The sequence below is a fragment of the Ahaetulla prasina genome, chromosome 3, assembly GCF_028640845.1.
Source record: "Ahaetulla prasina isolate Xishuangbanna chromosome 3, ASM2864084v1, whole genome shotgun sequence".
NCBI classification, from domain to species: Eukaryota; Metazoa; Chordata; class Lepidosauria; order Squamata; family Colubridae; genus Ahaetulla; species Ahaetulla prasina.
This window is the reverse complement of record NC_080541.1, coordinates 98,971,152-98,998,160: the sequence shown is the minus strand read 5'-3', so window position 1 is coordinate 98,998,160 and position 27,009 is coordinate 98,971,152.

The following is a 27,009-nucleotide window of genomic DNA, read 5'->3' as shown; positions in this document are numbered from 1 at the left end:
CACAGTTCTGATGAGGCATAGTGAAAATTCAAGGTGAGCTAAGTAAGTTTTCAGTCACAAACAAATATGAGAGCAGAAAGTGAGCTTCTTAAATAGATCAGGTAGGGCATCTTCTTGAAGGACTGTTAATTAATCAGTTGGGAGAAATCCTGTTAGTGTACACCTCAGAGAGTGTTGCACTGTTCTTGAAGCTTGAATTGTCTTCAATCTATCTTGATTGATAGTTGTTATTTAAGTTATTTCCCGACTTCTTTTCTTTCCATTTATCATGTTTTTATTCCTATGTGGAAGCTGTATTATTCTATGTTTCTGCTACCAACACCAATGGTGGAGCAATTTGGATAAAACTGTAGAACAGTTAAGACTCATGATTCACAAATTTGACAGTGTTATTTTGCATTGGAAGATGCACACTAACACACACACACACACACGCACACACACACACACACACACATGGAGAGAGAAGGGGGAGGAGAGAGAAGGAGGGAGGGAGGGAGAGAGAGAGAGAGAGAGAGAGAATAATCTCTTCAGAGATATTATGAACCAAAGATTCAATTAAATACATAAATTGCCATTGAATCAACATAGACTGCTTGGCATTTAACATATTTGTAAAATCACAGGTGGACAGGAAAACTAATTAGTTTGAACCAGTTCTGATAATGAAATTGTGTATATCAAATAACTATCTTCTTACCGTTCCCTACTCTGCTATGCTCAATATCATATTAGTATAGATTAAATCACTGCAGTTACTACTGGTATATTTCTCTGCTGTTTAGCAGGGAGAAAGAAAGGGCGAGATATTTGCTGAACTCGTCAGGCATTTGAAAGACCCTGTGTGACATGTGTGAGCTACAAAAGAACACAGTCAAGATGGATGCTGGTTGCAGGAGAAGAAACAGAGGGAGAGAAATCACCATTCAATACAAAGGACACTCTCAAGAAAGCCTAAATGGGTAATTCCCCTCCTCATGCTGTTTTTGAGCATGTGGCAGATGCTGCTAGATTTTCACTTCTCCTGAGAAGATTTCTCTCTCTCTCTCTCTCTCTCTCTCTCTCACACACACACACACACACACACACACACACAAACTTATCCATTAGAGAAAGAGTGTCACCCTGTTTGGAAGACCAGCTAAGAAGTTCTAGCAATAGTCCATTGTTACCAGTAGTGGGTTACACTTACCGTCACTACCTGTTCGGAACTGTGAGCACACACTTCTGCACATGTGCAGAACGTTTTGCAGATACGTAAAACATCCGTGATGGTGTCCAGGCGGGTGGGTGGAACCTCCTGCTGCCGCCACTACTGGTTCACCCAAACCAGGGCAAACCAGTAGAAACCCACCACTGATCATTACCCAAATCAGTTTGAAGACAATCCATTTTGATTCATTCTTAGCTTCAGGTGCTTGGAAATAGAAGAGCGGGGTGATAATGATGATGTTCAGGAGTTTGTATTTTTCTTTTAACTAATAAAGTGATGGAGTCCCAGCTTTTCAGTGCAACCAGATCTGTTTATGTCTCCCTGGCTGGAAAGTCCAGAAAGACTTAAGTCTGTGATTGCAGCATTTGTAAGCAACTCCTTCAAGAAATTCCATATTTACTCGGATTCACATGGTAACATGTACCTCTATGGACAGCTTGAATTGCTTTTTCCCTTTGAGATTTGGACTGATGCAGCTTTATTGCAGAAGCCATATCTACCGCATGAGTACGCAAGATCTATTACAAGTCTCCAAAAAGAATTGAAATTATTGAAATGACAATAATTCTCTCTCTTTCTCTCTCTTTCACACACACACACACACACACACACAAATACAAATACATATTCTGATAGCAGCAATTCATATCTCTTTCAATTCTTGTCATCACAATTCTTGCTCTGAAGCTAATGCAGCTTTTCATACGTATACATCTGTATTTTCCTTTTTGTATTTTAACCATAGCAATCACTTGCTCAGAATAGTTCTATGAACTTTCTAAGCCTTCTGTAATCTTTTACAAGATTTACCTCTATTGTGTCCATCCTTAATATCTCCTTTAGTCTCTGTGTACTGTCCAATCAGTTCAGACAGGCTAATCCAATAATCCTATCACTGATCCCAAGACTGTAATTCGAGAGACTAGTGGTAATCTGATCTCAAGCATAACTCTGAACTGAGGACAGATCTAGCAATCACTGAATCCAATATAATTTGGCACAATTCATACAGATGTCTTTTACACACACACACACACACACACACACACACACACTATCCATATGCACTCTTTGTTCAAAAACCTATAATATAACAAAAACCCATAAGTATAGGTTGATAGGACCGAATATGGGCCTATCATCATAAAGTGCTGCTATACTTATGAGTTTTATGCCATCCATCCATCCTGCTAGCTTCTGTTAGCTTATGTAATTGGCAGTAGAGAAAAAATATTGCAACTCAGAATATTATTCCTTTCTCTATAAGAGTGTTATTCATGAGATGTGCAGCTAGAGAGTTATTTGGTCTTATGGTTAAGGCACCAGGCTTGAAAGAGGGATATGGCAATAGCTATCCAAACAAAGCATTTTGAGGAAGTGGAATACATTCTTACTAAAGATCTCAGGTCACCAAATTAATATTATGAGAAGTAGACTATACCATAACCCAATTAAAACCACAGTATGACCCTTCCATCTAAGTGATCATACAGCAAAGAAAGAGTTAAACATATCTTTTTATGAAAAGCTGATAAAACCCAACTGCCATCCAAAATATCTCAGTATAATCCTCAACCAATCCCTTACATTTGGAAAACACCTTGAAGTAATCGGACAAAAATTGAAAACCAGGAACAACTTGATTAGAAAAATTGCAGGAACAGGCTGGGGAGCACAAGCAAAAATAGTGTGTATAGTGGCACAATCATTAATATACTCTGTTGCCAAATGCTGTGCACCTCTATGTGGAAGAAGTTGTCATACCCACAAGATTGATGTTTACCTTAAGGACACAATGAGAATAATATCTGGAACCCTTAAATCCACACCAAACTACTGTGGTGCTCTGGAACAACAATAACACATATAATTCAAGAATGTCTCCTCAGGAAATTTCAAGGCTCTTGGGATGATCTCATCACAGCCACACCAGAAGTAGTTAGATGGTTAGTTTCCTTAGATATTGAATTATAACATCTATAAATTCTATGACTCCATATTATGGTGATTTTATTATGGTTTTATCTTAATGTATTGTCTGTATACACATATACCAATATACATATACATACACACATATACATACACACATACATACAGGTTCTGTGTCATCATCATCATCATCATCAACATCATTGACCAGTCCATTGTGGGATGAAGACCTCTTCTTTGACCAAATATGGACCAAGCCCACTGATTCTGCATGGGTTTATAAATACATCTTCAGTGTTCCAAGTAATAGTCCCATAGAAGCAAAACTCCAAGGCAGGTGAACTCCTCAAAGAATAGCTTTATTGGAAATATCATATTGGCACAGATCTAGTGAAAACCATCTCGGAAGGTTCCCACAGTTTCCTAATTAAAAGAGAAAGTTTTCCCACAACCCCAAACAATCAGTCACATGGTCCAATCAAGATGCTGTCTGGTTGTCTGGTGACCTCACTTCTCCTTCCATGGTCCAGGTGTGAGAATGTCCTTGGTTCCCAAGAGAAAGTATTTTATTTTGGCTACACAACCCCAGCTATCTCTAATCCCCCCTCCCTATCCCTCAGTTTCTGTGTGGCAACCCTGAAGCTCCAAGATGGCTCTGGTCAGTTCAGCTTCAGGATTGACATACACATTGCTAAACTTACAGTGCCGAGTGCAAGTGATTGGTCCAAAGTCCTTCAACAGACTTCTGTGCCTAAGGGAGGACTAAATCCTGGGATTTCCTGTTCCTAATCCAGCACCCTCATCACTACGCCACACTGGCTCTAAGTAATCACTATACCAAGTCGGCTCTCATATGTCATATATACCAGACCTGAAAGTATTGGACTGCTTTCTATTAGTTTAGTTCAGGAGAAATTCCACCAGCCATTAAAGTGAAACTTTGCTTATACATGTCTTCAGAAAGACTGGAGGTCTAGAAAACAATGTTAAAACCTTTAGATTGGCAGAGATTATGACAAGCATGAAACCCTTCAAACCATCTGTTCTTTTAACTTACTTTGTTCTCTAACAAGCTTCATTAGTTTCTGATTCAGTTTAAACTCTACTATTTTGATAGATACTTAACCAAAGTGCAGGCTTTCCCTGCGTATTTTCAATATTTTCATTTGCTAGGTGAAAACAGATTTTGGGGAAACATTAAGGGCAGGTGTGACAGGAGTAACTGCATGTCTCTATTCTTCTCAGTATCATTACCTTTGCTTAAATGTTAAATTTCCACACAGAACAATAATTGCATGTTTATTGTAAATAGAAACCAAATTATGATTTCCTTTACAAACAATACATTTTAAAGGTTTAAGAAATAGTAGTTTAGTACTTTTTAAAAAATGGGATGATTGCAGAAGCTAGAATTCATTCTGATTATTAGAAAGCTAGTCCTGCTGAGATAATAAGTTAAATGCACATCTATGAATAAAGCTATATCATAACATACAGTACAGCTATTGTAATGGAGATGCCAATCAGTGGAAAATACATTCCTCTATTCTGCCAAGTAAATTTGGGTTTTTTCCCACAATTACTAAAGATAGAAGTCCTGTCTTTCTTTCCCTCTAATTCCCTAAAATTAAAGAAAGGAGTAATAGAGGCTTAAGAATATAAATTCAAGGTCATGGTTTTGTTTTTACTTGAAAATTACATAGAAAGGGTTGGAAAGGAGGAGAAAATGTAGAACATGCCCATCCAATAAAGAAATAACACTCTGATGGCCCTTTCTAGGACTTAAAAGGGTTCTACTACAAGATCAAAAACAGAAAAAAATGAATATGCCGATGTCAGGATAAATTTGATCCCTAATCCTCAAAGGTGATTTAAAAACAAAGCAGAAAATAGAAGCTTAGTTGATTAACTTTAATTAAGCTTTTTACTTGTAGGATCTATTTATAAGCCTTGGTTATTCAGTGTTTAAAAAAGTAGTATTGCAGGCTAATTTTCCCCACAGTCTGAAGTTCAGTCCTGACTCAGACGTCCATTCTTCTTTGGTTGGTACAATGAGGACCCAGATTGTTGAGGGCAATTTGCAAATAATGTGTACATTGTAAACCCCCCCAGAGTGTGCTGTAAAGTGCTGTGGGGCAGTATATAAGCTTGCACGCTATTACTATTGCTATGTCCCCTTACTGCACGTTGTCTGACATTTCATTAATCAAAATTAATAAGTCCTTTGGGAGAAGGGCGGTATAAAAATCGAAATAATAAAATAAATAAAATAAAAATACGAACATATGTACATTTGTACTAGAGGTGGTATTCAGCCGATTCTGACCAGTTCTGGTGAACCGGTAGTGGAAATTTTGAGTAGTTTGGAGAACCGACAAATGCCACCTCTGACTGGCCCCACCTCCAATCTATTGGCTGCCCGAGTCCCAGCTGATCAAATCCCAGCTGATTAGCTGGGTTTCTTTTGTTGCCCTGCACAGGAGAATGGAGCTAGAAAGCAAGTTAGTGGGGTGGGGGGGAATGGAGATTTTACAGTATCCTTCCCTGGAGTAGGGTGAAAATGGAGATTTTACAGTACCCTTTCCCTGGAGTGAGGTGGAAATGGTGATTTTACAGTATACTTCCCAGTAGTGGGTTTCAAATCCCAGCGCTACTGGTTCGCTATTGGTAGTACATGGGTGCGCATGCTTCATGAGCATGTGGCACTTCTGCGCATTCGCAGAACGTTTTTGATGACGTCTGGGCAGGTGGATTGAGCCTGCCGCCGCCACCATCGGTTTGCCTGAACTGGGGTGAACCAGGAGCAACCAACCACTGATACTTCCCCTAGAGTGGGGTGGGAATGGAGATTTTACACTATCCTTCCCCTGGAGTGGGATGGAAATGGAGATTTTACAGTATCCTTCCCAGTAGTGGATTTCAAATCCTGGTGCTACCAGTTTGCTATTGGTAGCATGCGAACGTGCACGCTTCATGAGCATGCGGCACTTCTGCGCAAGCGCAGATCATTTTTGATGACATCTGGGTGGATGGGTAGAGCCCCTCGCCATTGCTGCTACCAGTTACCCTGAACTGGGGCGAACCAGAAGCAACCCACCACTGATCCTTCCCCTGGAGTGGGGTGGAAATGGAGATTTTACAGTATCCCTCTCCTGGACTGGGGTGAGAATGGAGATTTTACAGTATCCTTCCCCTGCCATTCCTACCAAGCCATGCCCACCAAACCACGCCACACCATTCCCACCAAGCCATGCCCACAGAACTGATAGTAAAAAAAATTGAATCCCACCACTGATTTGTACCATTCATTTTCAAACTTGTCTTGCCCTGGCTTTAGAAAGAAAAATATATTCACTTGAAACTAACAACTTCCATAATAGCCTTAAATGGAATTTGCTCATCCTCATTATGCAACTTCTCCACCTAATTCAGAAACAGTCAGAAGGAGCATAGGCTGAGATTTAATGGAAAGGAAGAAAGTGATCCATTCACATCCTCTTTTACATGCAGGCATTTATATTAGCACTTCTCAGCCCTTTATTGCCAAAAACTGTAATCAGAAATCCCCAACAATTCACCAGAAAGGTAAAAAGAAGTACATTTTTGGGGAAATAGTAATAATAATCTATTTATGTATCTGTCTGTCAGTCAGTCTGTCTGGCAATTCATCAGTTTGCTGATCTGTCCATCCATCTATCTGTCTCTATCTATCCATGTGACCCTCTATCTGTTCACCCATCCAGTCACCTATCCATCTTTCTATGTGTTAATCTATCCATATATCAGTCCATCTGTCCATTCTCTTTCAGTCTGCGCATCCATCTATCTGCCTTAAGGGCCATGGTGGTGCAGTGGTTATAATGCAGTATTGCAGGCTAATTCTTCTGACTGTCGATTGCAATTTGGCAGTCCATCTCACCAGATCATAGTTAACTCAGCCTTCCATCCTTTAAAAATTTCCAATTTTTTTGTTTATTAACTGTGAGTTGGCCAGTCACTCACCCGGTACCAATACTCCATCCAAATCTCCGCTCCTACACAATTCTTATTCCGGATGCCCCTACTTCATGGCGGTCGCAATGGCCACCACCCCCTGCCGTCAGATCAGAGTTCTCTCTGGCTTTCCAAGGAACTTGCCTGTTCCTCTTTAGCCATTTGAGATGCCTCTCCTTCTTCATCATCCCTACAGGACAGTTCCAATCTGAAGACCCCCTAACAACGGTTCGTCTGACTGGATTTCGCCAGGCTCATCAGAGCCTGGTATTTTTCCAGCCAGTCTTGCCATGACGCTTCCAGTCTCTCAGCCTTCCATCTTTCTGAGGTCAGTAAAATGAAGGACCCAGTTTGTTGAGGGAAATATGCTGATATCTGTAAACCACTTAGAGAGGGCTGTAAAGTACTGTGAAATGGTATATAAGTCTAAATGCTATTGCTACTGCTACCTATATATCAGTCAGTCCTCTGTCCATCCATCTGTCCATCTGTGTGTGTCCTTCTGTGCCCAAGTGTCCATTTGTTGGTTCTTCATTGTCCATTCATCTGTCCATCTGTCTACCTATCCATTGATCCAACCATCTATGTCTGTCAGTCAGTCTATTTGTCTATCTACTTGCCTATCTATCAGTCTGCCCATCTATTTGTCTATCCATCTGTTTGTCAGTCTGTCTATCCATCTGCTCATCCTTCTATCTGTCTGTCCATCTGTCCTGTCCTTTCATTTGTCTCTCTGTCCATGACTGTTCATCAGTATTTATCTGTCTTTTCAACCATCTGTCTACCTGTCTCTGTCCTTCTGTCAATCTGTCCATCAGTCTGTCCACCCATCCTTCTGTTTTTCTGTCCATCTCTCTGTCCATTTATCTGCCAGTCTGCCCATCCATCTATGCACCCGCCTGTCACTCTATCAGTCCATCCATCAGTCTGCCAGTCTGTATGTCCCTGTATCTCATTCTGTCAGTCTGTCAATTTCTGTCTGTCAGTCTAATCAGCTGTCCATGTGTCCATCTTTCAGTCCATCCATGGCTGTGCCATCCAGCCAATGGCAAAGACATCACGTCATATTGGGTAGGAGAAGACAATAGTAAATCATTCCTATATTTTACCAAAGAATCCCACATAGATAGAAAATATAAAATGACAATATTGAGCCAATTTGATCTAGTGATTAAGGTACCAGGCTAAAAATGGAGAGACTGTAAATTCTAGTCCCATCTTAGGTATGAAAACCAGCTGGGTGGTCTTGGTCCAATCACTGTCTCTCAGCCCAACCTAACATTCCTTAAGACTTGTTTGCTGACAGCCATCAGACAATACCATGTCTGATGTTGTTATTGGTATCTTTTTCAATATTTTGTTGAAGACTGGATTGAAAAATCTAGGACATTATTTTACCAACATTTGAGATAAGCACAGTTGTTCAGGTGTCCCTTTTTGGTGTTGCAATATAAAATGGTATTTTCCAGTTTCTTGGCCACTGTTACGTTTTTGATATGTATAAGTAGTATTTTATCATTGTAAGATTTTAAAGATTTTACTAGAACCTGCAGATTCTTTGTATTTTTGGCTATCAAGATAGTGTTATTAGCATAGTATATGTTGTACAAGTTTCTTCCTCCGGTTTGAAATCCATATCCATCTTCTTCCAATCCAGCTTCCCTTAATATGCATTTAGTATTAGATTGAATAAATAAAGGGAAAGTAAATAACCTTGTCACTCCTTTGCTAACCTTGAGCCAATCTGTTTCTTCGGGTTCTGTCTACACTGTGGTTTCCTGAACTATATGCAAATTTCTCATGAGGACAATGAGAGGTTCTGGGATTCCCATTTTTCTGAGGACATCATCACAGGCTTTTCCACAATCAATAAATCATATACTTTTTGATATTCTTTGTGTCAGGCCTGGAAACCATATTAGACTGGTTGATAAAGAAGAGTGTCAGTGGTCCACTGGAACCTTGACATTATTCCAAAACTCATAACTTTCTTTTGCTAACGGTACCCTCTCCTCCGCTCAGAGGGGGCCCGTTAGGGGGGTGTTGGGCCCCAGCCTCTGCAACCTCCACAGCGGTGCAAAGACCCAGCAAAGATGGAGGAGCAGCAAGCTGAAAGCGTGGATGTACACAGAAGCTTGAATCTAATGATTTAGTTGAAATCACCTACTTCCCATCGGAAGATATGACTCAAATACCCGAAGTGGTAGAGCCTGCTTGTCAGCTTGGAGCACGGCCCAAAGACTCCGATTCATGGGTAAGCTGTCGTTCGGGAGAAAACATTTCCCCGGGGCTGAATGGAGAGCCCCCTCCCTCTTCTCAACCTCACTGGAGGACAGTAAAACCCAGAGAATCGGGAGAGTCACTGGATTGGGACCTGAGAAACCCCCTGAAATCCCAGTCCCTATTAGACCTCCCTGAAACTTTTGAGCGTTTGGAAGTGAGGCCTCGTATAAGCTCTGCTCACCCACCTCGAGAGCCTTTAGCTCAGCCTAAATTCACCTTCCCTCCCACCAGAGAGGGAGAAATTACTGAAGCTCAAAGCCGTTCCGATGAACGCAGGAGGACCTCCCTTCCCTCCTTCAGACGGCAGGGAGTTCAGGCAGCACCAGGGACTTGGGGGGAATCGCAACTCCCCCCTCCAATTGACTTTTCCCGCCAACAGAGCCTACGCTGCCTCCAGCAGCTTCTATTCCTCCTGGTTGGGCATTTTATCCTGGACAAGGGTGGATCCAATACCAATGGCAACCAGCCAGTTCAGCACCTTTCTTTCTTGGGGGCCCCAGGCCGATGTTTGCCTCGTCAGCTGAAGCATTTCAAGGACTTCCTTCTCAGCAGCCAGGGGGAATTCCACCCCCCTTCACAACTCAGCAACCAGCCACAACAGCAACGGCCGTCACCCAAATCCCTCTTCAACCGCAAGCAGTCCAGCTAAACCCACCTGCCTCATCGTGTGCCGGTTTCCTCATGCTAGTAAAGAACTCTGGAAAACAATGGCTTCTGAGTTTTTTTATGCAGAAGAGGTTTTTCTGGAACCTTGACATTTTGGCTTTCTCAATTATCAAGTGTGTATCAGTTGTAATGGCTACTTGTGTTCCACAGTCTTTTCTAAAGCCAGCTTGAATATCTGGCATCTCTTTTTCCATGTAGACTCTACTCTTCACTGGATGATCCTAAGCACTATTTTGCTAGCATGTAAAATTAAGGATATGTATTGTACAATATTTTGCACACTCTGTAAAGCCTCCTTTTTTGGGATTGGAATATAAATTCACATCTTCCAGTCTTTGGTCATTATGTTGTTCTTCGGATTTGCAGGCTTAACTTGGTTAGAAACTTGAGTGATTCATCTTCTGTTGCTTGCTATATTTCTGTGAGTATTGCATCACTTTCTGAAGCCTTCCCACTTGGTAATGTATGGAATCTTCATCTAACTTTATCTTCTAGTATTAGAAGTTCTTGTAAATAGGTAATATCTTAGATATCATGATTGTTGCAAATTTCAATATACTCCTTCTATCTTTGTGTGATCACCCTTCAGTTAGTATATACCACTGGTGTCCTTTAATACATCAATTTGAAGTTTGAAAGCCCTCCTGAGTTTAGATATCCATTTTTTTAAAGTTTCAATTTCTCCAACATTTTTTCAATCTCAGAGGTTTTACCCTTTACTTTTTCTTAATGTCATTCCTTGTTTTTCTCTATTTCCATTTTGTATGTTTTTTATGGATGTTGTAATATTGCTGCTTGCCTTTTTTCCTCTGAAATCCTTTGTTAAATTCCTTTTTATCTTTCTTGGCTTTGGTTTTTCTTCTTAGCAATTTCTACTTTGTTCTGACATCCATGAGCATCTCAAGAAATTGATATTCTACTTCTGCCTAGGTTTTCTTCATTTTAAACCTCTGCCAAAATACTGAATTCCATAGTTAATTTCATTGGCTCTTCTCATTGAGCTACAAAAAAAAAAAAATTAAGTCCTTTGAAGAGCTGATGAGTTTCATTCACAGCTTTACAGCAGAATGTAATTCCATTTATTGAAGTGCTTAAGGAGATAAAAAATTATTCAAGCTTTGAAAACAACACATCTGATCAATTAATAACACCTTCCAGGTACAATAGAGAAAACAACTGGCCAGAGAAAAATACTATTTTGATTAATTGGTCAATTGCTGTGGCTTGGGAGCTTTGGGAGGAAGATTTGCCCTTGTTTCTTTCCGAAAAATCCCTTTATTTTACATTCTTATTATTGCACTGAATCTATATATTACTAAAATTCCAATGTCTGGTGGTTGTTGTTGTTGTTGTTTTTGTAACCTTCAGTTGGGCAAAATAGTGCATAATAAGGCAACAAATTTTAAATCAACATAATCTAAGTGGGCTAATTTACAGAATGCATCCAAAATCCAGAACCTACGACAGTCATGGGATTAAAATTAAACCAAATTATGGCTGCTTCAGTGCTGCATGCCACTTTCTGTGGTAAATCACAGTCAGTGATTGCCATTTCCAATATTCTCTGCCAGCTTCTCACAAGGAAAGTCAGCGGGGAAGCCAACAGGAAATCAGAAATCAAAATCCAGCAGGCAGACTACCATTAGCAAGTGAATCAGCTTCCTTAGATGGTAGGTGCTTCCCGGTATGGGAAGGAGGGAGGATATGCATAGGGGTTGTGAAAGAGGCATCACACAGGTCAGGCAACAATACGAGATCATGTGTGAGGGGCACCAGATAGCTTGAGGAGGGTATGCAGGAATGCATGAGTGTTAAGTAAGAAATATTTCAGAAATGTTGGTTCAATGAATGGCATATTGTGTAATAAATTTATAAATCCAAGAACAGCAGAGAAGAACTTAACCACTGAGTGAGTCAGTCAATTGCCAGAAGAAACAGTCCAATACAGTAAGAGAAAAAGGAAAGGATTGAGACAAATGGAGCATTGGAGAGAGATAAAGGTGCCTTGTAGCAGAAGAAGAACCCAGTTAAAGAGTGGGTGGGGAACAATTTTCTGTTTTAATAATAAAACTAAAGAACTGTGAATGTTTGAATTGGTTGCATTAATGAAATCCGTGATGGATAAGCATATTATTTGTACATCTGAGTTTAAATTGGATGATGCTGAACTTAGAATTAGCAGTGAGCGAGAGAGAAAGCATGTTTAATCATCCTGGTCAAACACAAGAGGAGGAGGAATTGTGTGTGTGTTTGTGTGTGTGTTCTCTTACTACCCTGTACCTTCAGGAGATAGGGCGGTATATAAATATGAATAATAAATAAATAAATAAATACCAGTTCTTTTTCTTATCTCATAGTTGCATTGAACCAGTAGTGAGGGAATAGTGTCAAGTGGCTGAGTGGCTGAGAAACCTAGGTCTCTGTGGCTTCTGCACCAGTTTTCACACCAGCACTAATTCAACAACTTTTTCTCTGCACATTGTCTTCTTATTTTCTTACTCCAGCTTGGGGGATGCCACCCAGCTTGATATATCTTCTTTGGCAAGAAGAAAAACAAACCAAACCAAAGAGGCCTATCTAAAAGCCTGTCAATAAATGTGACTTAATTTGTGCCACAGACAGCTTAATTCTTACTGTTATTTAAATTCTATAGCTTTTATTTCTTTGCACAAGCTATTTTATATTAAATGTTACAATAATAAAATAAGTCCTGGGGGAGGCCCCACTTGTCAAGATGAGGATTCTTATCTGACTACCTCTACTTTGGTACAGGAAAGCCAAAAAAAACAAAAACAAGCCATTCCAATCAGACAATCCAGATGGAATCACGTAATTAATGTTTCTATAGCTACAAAAGGAGTCATTGTGTTGTGAGTTTAAGACACTAAAGCAGTCTGACAAAATACCAGCAAAACAGTGGAGATGGAAGGAAAACTGGAGGAACTCGAAAAGGTCAAGTCCCAATTTGGTGCTTGTATAAAGCATGTCATTTTGATTTGATTATGAGAAGACCTGAAAATTACTATGTCATTTCCAAATAGGAACATCCTGTTTCAATACATTACTGAATTTATCAGTCATGTTCTTAAAAACTAAACAAATGCTTTTCTTTTTTTTTTAATCTGATACTCAAAATCTTTATGTAACAGCAGTAGATCTTCAACAAGAATGCTTCAAATACACTTGCAATTAACTCCATGTATATTTCCAAACTATTTCTTTTCCCCTTAGTCAAATTAATGTAGGTTATGGATAGACAAATCTGTCAATTTCAGTTTCCACTCCATCCAGTTTTCATAAACTTTACTTTTTTTCCAATCTCAGCTTGCAAATTTTAATACATTTTAACAAACCCTCCAGAAAGTTCTCAGTCATTTGCACTAACTAAATCCAAAAAGTCAAACTATTTTCACTCAGAAAAAAACAATGTGTTGTTTCTTGGTATCTCCATATTAAAGCTAGAGAACTTGTAAAGCTGGGGAACTAATTTAGTGCTATAAACCTGCTTGAATGCACATGAAAGCAGATATAGAACTAAGCACACTAGTACTTTTGTCTGCATCCATGTTTAAGTTTCAATTTCTCCAATTTTTTTTTTCAATCTCAAGGGATTTGCCCAATACACTATTTTTTAAAAATCAAATTTGTGTAAATTAGTACTTCAAACCACACCAAACAAAAGTTTCACTAGACTCTATAGTGTAATCAAACCAGTGGCTTTATAATTCAGTTTTCTAAGTGGTCCTTTGGGCATTTCATAGAAAAGGAAGGAGGGATGGCTTTTCCTTGCATCTATATTCATGGGTAGCTATCTTGGGAAATGAGATTCCATTGATAAGTTTAATATTAATTTTATTATTTTTATATAAAGACAAAAAGCAGGATGGGAATGGGAGGGGTATGGAAGGGACAGAGAGGAAAAATACTGTAGAAAGATACATTATATCCAGTTTCTCACATATCATAAATCCAAAATAATGCTGGTGTCTTACTACTTAGTCTTCATCCAAGAATAACCTTTGTTGTTGCATTCCATATCTAATCCATACTTTTTCACAGGGTGATTAATTCTAGTTTCTAAGAATTCAACAGTATCTCCATATCTTTAAATTATACTGACCTTTACAATATTATATTAATAAACCTATGAATATAAAACCCGAGTGGAACAATAATGAGATATAAGTGTTCATTTAACTTTTGTAGCATAATGGGACTGGCAACCCAGTATTTTTAAACATTCTCTGAGGACCAATAAAGAAAATTATGATGCACATGATGGTGTACAGCTTACTGATAAAAGCATAAGCCAGAAAACCTCAGTTTAAATTGCAACTCGGGCATGAATTCATTAACAGCACAATTGGGCTCTAAGGATGGGGACAAGAGAGGGGTAAGTAATGAAACATTCATGATAATGCCATCACACAAATATTAAAACTTACATACTTATATCGCATAACAGAATTCAGATATATAATGGCCATTTTTCTGCCATATTATTGCATGAATGGCACTATTTTAGTATTTTCCTGTTGGTTGTGACTATTGCTGTATATATCCTATAGATCCAAAGCAACTCCTGGTGAGTTGAATGGTGCCAATTTCCAAATAACTGTGCAAAGTAAAAAAAAATAAATCCCTTTGAAAATTCATGAAAGACTGAGAAATGTATAGCCATTCAATAATGCTAACCACTATTGAATGCTTTTCCAGCCATTACAATAGGTCTGAATTATATGGATTATGATAGAAGCAACCATGACATGAGCCAGTTTGATATAGTGGTTAAGGTGCTATCTTAGAAACTAGGGATTGTGAGTTCTAGAACTCCCTTAGGCATGAAAGCCACCTAGGTGACTTTGGGCCAGTCACGCTGTCAAAGCCCAACATCTGGTCAAGATAATACTGTAGTTAGATAAGCATTTGCACTCTATGGCAGGGGTCTCCAACCTTAGTAACTCTAAGACTTGTGGACTGTTTCAACTCCTACCCTCAAAACGACGCTATAGAGCCCTGAACACCAGAACAACTAGACACAAGAACAGTTTCTTCCCGAACGCATCACTCTGCTAAATGAATAATTCCCTCAACAATGTCAAACTATTACTAAATCTGCACTTCTATTAATCTTCTCATCATTCCCATTACCCATCTCCTTCCACCTGTGACTGTATGACTGTAACTTTGTTGCTTGTATCCTTACGATTTATATTGATATTGATTGTTTCCTGATTGCTTATTTGTACCCTATGGCTATCATTAAGTCTTATACCTTAGAATTCTGATGTTCTTTTCTTTTATGTACACTGAGAGCTTATATACCAAGAAAAATTCCTTGTGTGTCCAATCACACTTGGCCAATCAAAAAATTCTATTCTATTCTATTCTATTCTATTCTATTCTATTCTATTCTATTCTATTCTATTCTATTCTAAACCATACCTGCTTTGGATTTGAGCTGATGTTATGCTTGAAAGACTGAAAACACTGCTATGTTTTGCTATTGTGCCTATTTGGAATTCATTTTATCTCTAGTTACTAATGAGGCATATGCTTATTTTAAATAGTTGTCATATAAACTAAAAAGGAAAGGTTATAAATTGCTTTTAAAAATGATTAATTACAAATGCTAATCATTATAATCAAAAAGTAATTTGAGGAATATGTATGTATAATGCACTCACTGTGTATCTCAGTATCTTTGTCTGATTGGCTGCTATCACATATGTTTGTTTACAATAGCAAATATAAACAAATTGACATGAAGATGACAACAAGACTGGAGCAAATGCAGCAACTAAAACAAAGTTTCTTAATCAGAGGAAAAATAGAGAATTGCTTCAGCCAAAATATTTTTACCAAAATGCTTTTTCTAGCAAAGAATAACTAAAATAGTAAAAGTAGATACATAAAATTGCTATTATTGCTATATTTATACCCTGCCTTTCTGCTTACAATAAAACAAAATATGAAACAGTAAAAGTAAAAACAATATAGTCAAAATTAAAATATCATTGAATAATTCAACACAAAACGCTAATGTTTAGCAAAGATGAGAGCATATGCACCAAGACAAATTCCTTGTGTGTCCAATCACACTTGGCCAATAAAATTCTATTGTTGTTCTATTAAGATTAGTTCGTCTGCCTTTTTAATAACTATACTGGATCATGAGTCACAAACATGTTAGAAGATAACAGAATTTGGCTGCTGAGTTTTTTCCAGCCACAAAGAACGTATAGCAGAAGAAAAACCATTCATAATCAGTTTCATCTAACATAACATAACATAACATAACATCAGAGTTGGAAGGGACCTTGGAGGCCTTCTAGTCCAACCCCCTGCCCAGGCAGGAAACCCTACACCATCTCAGTCAGATGGTTATCCAACATTTTCTTAAAAATTTCCAGTGTTGGAGCATTCACAACTTCTGAAGGCAAGTCGTTCCACTTATTAATTGTTCTAACTGTCAGGAAATTTCTCCTTAGTTCTAAGTTGCTTCTTTCCTTGATCAGTTTCCACCCATTGCTTCTTGTTCTACCCTCAGGTGCTCTGGAGAACAGCCCAACTCCCACTTCTCTGTGGCAGCCCCTGAGATATTGGAACACTGCTATCATGTCTCCCCTAGTCCTTCTTTTTGTTAAACTAGACATGCCCAGTTCCTGCAACCATTCTTCATATGTTTTATCCTCCAGTCCCCTAATCATCTTTGTTGCTCTTCTCTGCACTCTTTCTAGAGTCTCTTTCTAGAGTCTCAACATCGTGGCGACCAAAACTGGATGCAATATTCCAAGTGTGGCCTTACCAAGGCATTATAAAGTGGTACTAGCACTTCACGTGATCTTGATTCTATCCCTCTGTTTATGCAGCCCAGAACTGTGTTGGCTTTTTTAACAGCTGCTGCACACTGCTGGCTCATATCTAGATGGTTATCCACTAGGACTCCAAGATCCCTCTCACAGGTACTACTATTGAGCAAGGTACCACATATACGGTACTGGTGCATTTTGTTTTTTTGGCCTAAATGTAGAACCTTACTTTTTTCACTGTTGAATTTCATTTTGTTAGATAGCGCCCAATGTTCAAGTCTGTCAAGATCTTTCTGTAACTTGAGCCTATCTTCTGGAGTGTTGGCTATTCCTGCCAGCTTGGTGTCATCTGCAAATTTGATGAGTTCCCCATCTATCCCCTCGTCCAAGTCATTGATGAAGATGTTGAAGAGTACTGGGCCTAAAACAGAGCCTTGGGGTACTCCACTGCATACTTCCCTCCATGTGGATGTAGTTCCGTTGAGGACTACAACGGAACTACATCCACAATTATTACTATGTTAGTTTATTGGTTAGAAATTGAGATTCTACACTGAATCTATGTCATGACTAAACATGCTAAATGTGTCAGCTTATTACTACATTTTCATAGCAACATTATTTAAAATATGAACAGTATTCTTTAGCAATCCCATTTCATAGCTATCAGATAGTGTCACATTACTATGCATCCTTTTTATTGCTACATTTTATTTATTTATTTATTTATATTTCACGTTTCTAGACTGCCCAACTCCCTCAAGGAGGGGCTCTGGGTAGTGTACAGTATAATTAACATATGAAACATCATCATCATCTTCATCAGAGTTGAAAGGGATCTTGGAGGTCTTCTAGTCCAATCTCTTTCTCAAGGAGGAGCCCCTATACCAGTTCAGGCAAACGGATTTCCAGTCCCTTCTTAAAAGCCCCTAACATACAACTTCTGATTGCAAGTTGTTCCACTGGTTGATAGTTCTCACTGTCAGGAAATTTCTCCTTAGTTCTGGGTTGCTTAAACAGCACATAACTTTAACAATAAAATATTAACATTAATTTAGGATTAATTTTTTAAAAAAAAAGAAATTTCAAAGAAATAATAAGAATGCCAAGTTGGGTCATTTAACATTGGTTAATAAGGCAGAGAGAGGGCTCTCATGGCACCAGCCAGCCCCAGAGTAGCATGGACCTTTGTGCCTCCTATGCAAGGCCATGGAGCCAGGTTTTGACCTCTTTACAGAAGGCCAAAAGATTGGGGGCCCATCTCACCTTTCTTCTTAGACCCCACCAGTTGAAATTCTTTGACAGACAGGATCTTCAGCATACCCTCCCTATCTGATGGAGTGGGATGGCTTGATGTGATGGGATCAAGCCGGGTCTATAGGTAGCCTGACTTGATGCCATGTAGCACTTTGTAGATTATGACCAACATTTTGAATTGAACTCAGAAGCAAACTGGCACCCAGTGCAGTTCATGTAGCAAGGGTGTTATAAGTGCCCTTCTTTGGACACTCAATATAGCTCATCTGGCCACACAGCAACAGCTGAAGCTTCCAGATACTATTCATGGTAGTGTTGTGACCAAGGCCCAAGTAGTGATTACTAAACACAATTCAGTCCTCAACAATAATAAAATAAGTTCAAATTCATCCAAAACAAAAGTCTTAATAACCAGTCCATCGGCCTTATCACCAACCTTTGATGTCTTTGGCAACCTGCCAAAGGCTTTTCTTGACAAACCCCCCCACAAAGTATAAGAGACACTGACAAGAAGCACAGAAATCAACGTTGCTTTCCTACAAAGAACCCAACAGCTTGTTACTGCTCTTTTAAGCCTTATGGGAGTAGCCAATCATCTTCTAGCCTTAGAAAAAGTTGTCCTTTTTTTCCCAGCTGCTCTTGCCTTCTGGCAGCTCTTCGCATGCATCCACTAGGAACAGGCTCCTCCTGTTCCTCTGCCTCTCTGCTGTCCACCTCTGGTGGCTCCAGAGTCTGTGCATTGCTCCCAGATGGCCCTAGCCCCATCTCTGCCTCCGATGCAAAGCCCTCATCTGTTCTTTCCCCTGACTCCAGGACTGGCCCATTGTCCTCCCCAGCCTCCTCACTGTCTGACTCCACTGCCAGGTCCGCAGGCTGCTGGCGGACCACAAGAGGTAGTCCCATGTGGAACACATTGCAATAGTCCAATGAGGAGATGAGCAGGGTTGAATGGCCAAGTGGCAAGCCTCCCTTTCCAGGAAAGGGTGTAATGGGTGCATAACACACAGAGTTGGGCAAAGGCCCAAGTTATGCACCACGTTTGTTTGGAGAAGGATGAAAGAACAGCCTTTTGTCTCTTTTCTGAGTGATAGCATTGGAAATGTTCCTTTTGCTGAACATGTTGGCGAGCACTTCACTTTTTGCAGTTTTATTGCGGAGTTTTAGCAGATTAAAGTTTGGGTCTCACTTTATGACCTCACTGGATAGCTTTTAAAGGTTGTGTTACTTTTTAATATGACCATTGAAATCTTCATATTGGCCACTGGAAGCCAGACTAGATGAATCACATTTTATTAAGAATAATTGTACATCTGTTTTCTATAGGTCAGGTTTAAATCCCCCGGACCCAAACTGGTTTATTCACACATCAATAGCTAGGAAATGAATATTTAAAATAAGAATATGATAAAACAACTATTATTTACTCTATCTATAGAAAAAGGAAAACCCAGCAAAAATCATGTTTTGTGAACACTGAAATAGATATTCAGAATAAAATGTCCTTGAACCTTAAAATGTGTGTCTGCCCTATGAAAACCACTTTTAGAAAGCACCAGGTAGTTAATGGAGTCTAGGCATTGCCAAATCAATAAACAAATAAAAACATTTCAGTTAACAGCACACCAGGAGCTCCATGAGACGTGCTGTAACTTTTTCAGGGTTTTTTTCAATTCTGCTTTCAGCTTTATATTCCCAGATTCAAAGCCATTTAACTTAGTGGGTCTTAAATATTTGCAAATGTATCTTAAATAACACTGTCATTAAAATCAGTCAAGTCATGTGTGAAAGTTTAGCTGAGTGCTGTACTAAGTGTTTTTCTTCGAACAGTAGTCAGGGAACAAACTGAAATGTCATGCAGACTATTTAAGCGGTAGACGAAGGAATAGCAAATACAAGAGTTTCTTTTTCTAAAAATGGAGGATGAGATGGCAAAAATTGTTGTGCACAATCTTTCAAACCAAAGAATGCTCTCCTATCCCACAATAAAGCACAAATATAGTGAGTAAAAGCAAGAAAATTCTACCCCTTCTGGATCATAGTATGATCATTGTGGTTCATGATCTACTTCAAGAAGATTCCTATTCCAACCATCTGCCATTACACAGTGCCGCCAGCCACCATTCAGGTGACTGTCACACTGACGGCAATGACCCAGCTCCTTTGTAGGAAGGCTTCCTCTATTGGGCCAGACATGGTAAGAGGCTATTGTTTCATGTGCCCTTGTTCTAAGTCATACAAAGAACTATCAGGAGATATAAATCTCACCATTGTGACAAAAGAGAGTCTTGCCTAACAGTCTGCTTTAGGAAAAGCCTGAAAAATCATGTCAACTCTCTATTTGCCAGCACTGTATAGCATATATACCGTCTACAACACATAGATGCATACACATGTATGCACACATCCATACTTTCACAGGAAAAAGAGAAATAACAAAGTTAACACAAAGCTTCTGAGAACAATTAACTCAACTGGAGAACAATTAACTCAACTAGTGCAGTCCAGGAATGTCCTACATGATGAAGAATTGGAGCTATTGGAACGTGGTTTGGAATGTGTTGGAAGAGGAAAAAAAAGAGAGTTAAAATGCATAGGTTATTTTGACAAAGAAATGTGTTGAGGTAGAAAGCACCATAAGGAAGCCAAAGGGATGGAAGTGATGTAATAAATGGTTATGAACACATCTAAAGGGCTTTTGTGTCGCTGGATCTAGTTGGAGAAGGAGAAAACACTTGTAGTGCCACCAGACATTAAAACTGAAAGTGCTAAAAAGGTTTGTCTGAACCAGAAAGGAATAGAAATATGTGTCTAATCCCCATAGGTCAAGGGTATCCAACTCGCAGCCCACAGGCCAGATAAGTCATGTACAGGCCACGCCCACCCCCATTTTAGTGAGGGGGGAAAAGTCACAATACCTCAGGTGATGAAAACTTGACACTGCGAGTTTGAAACCTGTGCCATAGGTAATATAAGCAAAGATGGTCCTTGCACCAGTGAGTAGTGACTCATGCCTTATGTTATAGTCATGCTTTGATGTTCAGAGTTGCCATGGGGAGAAATGAAGGAAGAAATACAGCACCTATAATCCTGAGCTGCTATTCAACTTTCAGGTTTTCTGTTTTGAAGACCAATATTACATTTGTCAATGAGCCAGATCCAAGGTTAGGCCTCTAATATAACCTCTTTCCTTATAGTTCCATCAATAAACTTTTCATCATACCTTCCCCCTTCTATTACACTTTACTTCTATTTCCAATATCTTTTTTTATTTATTTGAATTTATTCTCCGAAGACTCAGGGTGGTTTACACTGTGTTAAGCAATCTTCATTCCTAGGACAGGGGTGTCAAACTCACATCATGGCGGTGTCCCAGGATGTATCAGGACTTTTTCCCCCTTCACTAAACTGGGTGTGGGTGTGGCCAGTGTGTGACACATCCAGCCCATGGGCCAGGAGTTTGACAGCCCTGCTCTAAGAGATATAAAACTACTGAAAACATGAAAATAATATAGGGTTACCAAATGTCTTGAATTTCATCGACAAATCTGAGAACATCCAGTGGAAAAGGAGCTAAAAATCCATGATTTGTTGTTGTTGTTTTTTAAAGGATGAGGCAGGTTTCCCTCACCAATCCTGTCCACATTCCCTAAATATTGTTCTCTTTCTATGTCTTCTATTTCACTGTTTTCTCATTAGCTGTTCAGTGTTTTCCTTTTTATATTTCTTATATACTTCTGATATTCTCTGCTTTTTCTGTCCTATCCCAGCCACTGCATTCCTTCCGTATACTGTTGTTTTGCCTTTGCTGTTCATCATGCTTTTTCTCATTTTTCCCTGCATTGCCAGTTCTAGCCCTCATACTAGGATCTTGTTTTCTTACTCATTCTCACTCTCCCTTGCTTTACAGCTGGAATAACATTTCTCCTGTCCAAACTTCTATTTCCTCTTAAAAAGAAACTGCATATCCTTCACCAAAGACACATACACTTCTATCCTGGATGGTTAACTTCTTCACCGAGCATGAAGCTTTGGGAAGGATGCACATAGAGTGGTGAGGGAAGAAAGGGATAACACCTAGCCAACCAGATCAGGCTAATCAACCTTGGCAATCAATGGCGTGACAGATGTTGCAGCCAGATTTCCCTCACATCTCTCATTCCTTTCCTCAGCTCAAGGCCAAATTCCCTTGTCCAGGATCCAACCTTCCTTTGCCTTTATTGTTATTATAATTACTATTATTTGGGGGGAAAGTTTATTTTTACAGGAATAGAATAGAATAGAATAGAATAGAATAGAATAGAATAGAATAGAATAGAATAGAATAGAATTTTTTATTGTCCAACAATGATTAAACACACAAGGAATTTTTCTTGCTGCATATGCTCTCAGTGTACCTAAAAGAAAAGATACATTCATCAAGAATCGTAAGGTACAACATTTAATGATAGTCATAAGGAACAAATAAGCAATCAGGAAACAATCAATATCAACATAAATCGTAAGGATACAAGCAACAAAGTTACAGTCATATAGTCGTAAGTGGAAGGAGATGGGTGATGGAAACGATGAGAAGATTAATAGTAGTGCAGACTTAGTAAATAGTTTGACAGTGTTGAAGGAATTATTTGTTTAGCAGAGTGATGGTATTCAGCTGAAGAGCATTACCGTATTAATTGATATTGATAATTTGCAAGAATTTGGGAATAAAGAAATGGAAATCCTATTATAATGAATCAGCATTCTTATGTTTTAAGGCATATAAAATATATTTCATTCGTATCAGGGATTTATATCCTGATTGTGAGGGAACCTGGTACATTCTCAGCCTGAAGTTGAGTGTGTAACTGTCAATCACCTGAGAGTGATGAGTCAGACTCAGTGCAGATGGCTGCTGATTCTGATAGAAAGGAATCAGAGACTCATTGTCCCAAAAATGCTGATCTCAAGAGCCTGTTTAAGGGAACTATAACTGAAAAAGATTAGCTATAGAGTCCTTAAAAATGACATCCCTTTTAAGAAGGGAGTGTGGAGAATGCTTCCATCTCAGTTCTTGCAGAATGACAGACTCAGCTCTTTCCATGAGTGGACCTTTGAGGACAGGTGGTTTCCATTGATAGATCTTTTGAATGAGCCTACCCACTCTACTGATTCTATTTTATATTTAACACTTTCCCATCTGGCATAATATTTTTGCCCCTTTGATTAGAAGAAGAAACTGGGCTTCTTTAACAATTTTACCTGGTGAAGAAAGGAAAAAAGGAAATGGTCACAGTTTCTACCTGAATTTGTAAAATCCCTTCAGAAGTCAGTAAGCAGCTCAGCAGCCAAGAATAAAATCATCTCAGCAGCAGTGACTTGAGGAAGGCATTTTCCAGCCATAGAACACAGAAGCAGGGAAACAAAAAACACTATTTTTTGATGTGAATAATAAAAAAAACAACAGGTAATTGTTGACTTTGCAGTTGGCTTGGGCTGGATTGAGGGCCATATTGTGTGTTCCTGAGCTTGAGAAACCATTAATAAGCCTGAAGGTGGGGCAAAAACAAGTGGATTTGTTTTTAGTTTCATAAAAACATCTTTTGTTTTTTTCATTTATTAAACCATTCTCTCTTTTAATACTTCTTATTACATTCCAAGTAGGTCATCATCAGATGAGTCCATAAATAACAAATCAGCCATTAATATGGCTTTGATTAATCATGTCTTTCACATAATTCCATGTGGTTAATATTAGGAACAGGACTACAGGTTTTGGCACATTTTGGCTAGAATGTCCAAGGACCAAAAAAAAGCCCATTTTTTACCTCACACATGCATTCACTATTCTATGCAAGCTAGGATCTCTAAGCCAGACATTATCTTGTAAGAGAATATATTGTTGCCCAAATTCTATCAGATAGGAGATACATTCAGTGTACACACAGAATACTTGCTCAGTTTATGATATTGATTGGGTAGCCCTTTTTTGGACACGTGTTCTGCATGTGTTTGTGTGCGAGAGAGAGAGTCCAAGCAAATGAGAGAGCCTGTGAGAACTATAATCTGATCTAAGGAAACATTAATGAAACAAATTTTATACTCATTGTAGAACAAAATTTATTTACAGGAAATACATTATAGCAATAATAGCAAAGCCTATTTTATTTATTTATTTTATTTATTGGATTTCTAGACCGCCCTTCTCCCGAAGGACTCAGGGCGGTGTACAGCCAGGATAAAACATAAACAATGTACAATTAAAAACTGAATTAAGAAACTTATTATACAATTGGCTGAAACATTAAAATATTTAAAATCTAAAAACCCAATTTAAAACATAAATAGAATTTAAAAATTTAAAAATTTAAGCAGTTTAAGAAAAACTTAAGCCAGCCCCACGCAAATAAATAAATGTGTTTTCAATTCGTGGCGAAAGGTCCAAAGGTCAGGTATTTGGCATAAACCAGGGGGAAGTTCATTCCAGAGAGTAGGAGCCCTCACAGAGAAGGATCTTCCCCTGGGGGCCGCCAGCCGACATTGTTTGGCGGACGGCACCCTGAGAAGTCCCTCTCTGTGTGAGCGTACGGGTCGGTGGGAGGCATGAGGTAACAGTAGGCGGTCCCGTAAGTACCCAGGCCCCAAGCCATGGAGCGTTTTGAAGGTGATAACCAAAACCTTGAAATGCACCCGAAAGGCAACAGGTAGCCAGTGCAGTCTGCGCAGGAGAGGTGTTACATGGGAGCTATGTGGAACTCCCTCTATCACCCGCGCAGCTGCATTCTGGACCAACTGAAGCCTCCGAGTGCACCTCAAGGGGAGCCCCATGTAGAGAGCATTGCAATAATCCAGGCGAGAGGTAACGAGAGCATGAGTGACTGTGCGTAAGGCATTCCGATCGAGGAAGGGGCGCAACTGGCGAACCAGGCAGACCTGGTGAAAAGCTCTCCTGGAGACGGCCGTCAAATGATCTTCAAACGACAGCCGTGCATCCAGGAGAACACCCAAGTTGCGCACCCTTTCCCTTGGGGCCAATAACTCGCCTCCAACAGTCAGCTGCAGCTGCAGCTGACCGTATCGGGGTGCCAGCATTAACAGCCACTTCGTCTTGGAGGGATTGAGCTTGAGCCTGTTCCTCCCCATCCAGACCCGTACGGCTTCCAAACACCGGGATAGCACTTCGACAGCTTTGTTGGGGTGGCCCGGGGTGGAAAAGTACAGCCACTAGGTAGGTCTTAGAATAAGACCTAACTAGTGTTAGGTCAGCTTTGGAACGGCTGGACCTCCAAACACTCTCTAGGCGTCTTCTCTGGCGTTTCATCTCCCTCAGCCCCTCGGAAAACTAGGGGGCCAGCCGAGATCTACGCCGGGTCAGAGGCCGCAAGGGCACGACACGGTCCAAAGCTCCAGCCGTGGCCCGTTCCCAGGCCACAACTAGTTCTTCAGCCATGCCGTGGGCCAGGTCCTCAGGAAATGGCCCAAGCTCCATCAGGAACCTCTCTGGGTCCATCAGGCGCCTGGTATAGAACCAACGTATTGGTTCCGTCTCCCTGCGGTGATGGGTAGCGGTCTGAAAGTCCAGGCGAAGGAGAAAATGATCTGACTATGACACCAGTTCTGTTTCTAAATCATCTAATTCCAGATCATTTAGCCACTGTCCAGAGATATAAATTAAATCCAGTGTGCCTCCTCTAGTGTGCGTAGGGCCATCAATTACTTGAATCAGGTCCAAGGCCGTCATGGAAGCCTGGAACTCCCGAGCCGCCGTCGATGACAAGCCAGTCGATGGCAAGTTAAAGTCCCCCATGACTATAAGTCTGGGGGTCTCAACCACCACCCTGGCAAGCACCTCCAACAACTCGGGTAGGGCTGTAGTCATGCAGCAAGGAGCCAGGTACGTGATCAACAAGCCCAACTGAATCCTATGGCTCCACTTCACAAAGAGGGATTCACAACCGGTAATCTGAGGTACAGTGGCCTCCCTCGGCTCTAGGCTTTCCCTAATAACAACCGCTACCCCCCCACCCCTACCTTGGGCTCTCGGTTGATGAAATGCTCGGAAACCCGGAGGGCACAACTCCATAAGGGGAACCCCCCCTGGGCCCAACCAGGTCTCCGTAATGCCCATGAGGTCCGCGGACTCCCCCTGAATAAGATCACAAATCAGGGGGGCCTTATTTACCACGGACCAAGCATTACATAGCATCAACCGAAGACCCAAGCTCTGAGGACCATGACTGCCCGGGGAACGGGTGAAGACTGAGGGGCCGGAGCGCGTGATCGCTTTAAGACAGCGAGCACGTGCTCCCAACACTCGATATGGCCCCCCGCTTCTGCCATATCTGCCTCTCCCACTTACCGTACAGATTGAACAACCTTCTACTCCTGGAACGAACCCCTCCCCCTCTGCCTTCGGACCAGATGGCATAGTGTCGCGAACAAGCACGGGGGCTGGACCCCTCTCTGACAAGTTATTCCCCCCACCCGTCGTATCCCTCCCCCCCTTAAAAAACCCCTCTCTAAAAACCTATTTAAAAACCCCCAAAAATTCTTCTTGGCCGCATACCACCTCTCTGGGTCCCAAGACCCTTCGTTAAGGTAGACCCTCGATAACCTGGAGGGCCATTCCTGCGAGGTGGGAGAACCTCGCAGTCGTAATAGATCGGCAGGCGAATATCTCATGGAAGAATATCAATTAAGACAGCAGAAGAAGTGTACATCCCAGACCAGCGTAGATGTTAAACACGTTCTAATAGTCCATCAAGACCCGCAATAAGATGGTAAACAATATGGGCAGATGCAATCTCCTGTAGGGAACTAGATTTCATAATAGTCCCTGGGTCAATGCCACATAGCATCGGGTCTTGGAAACATAGA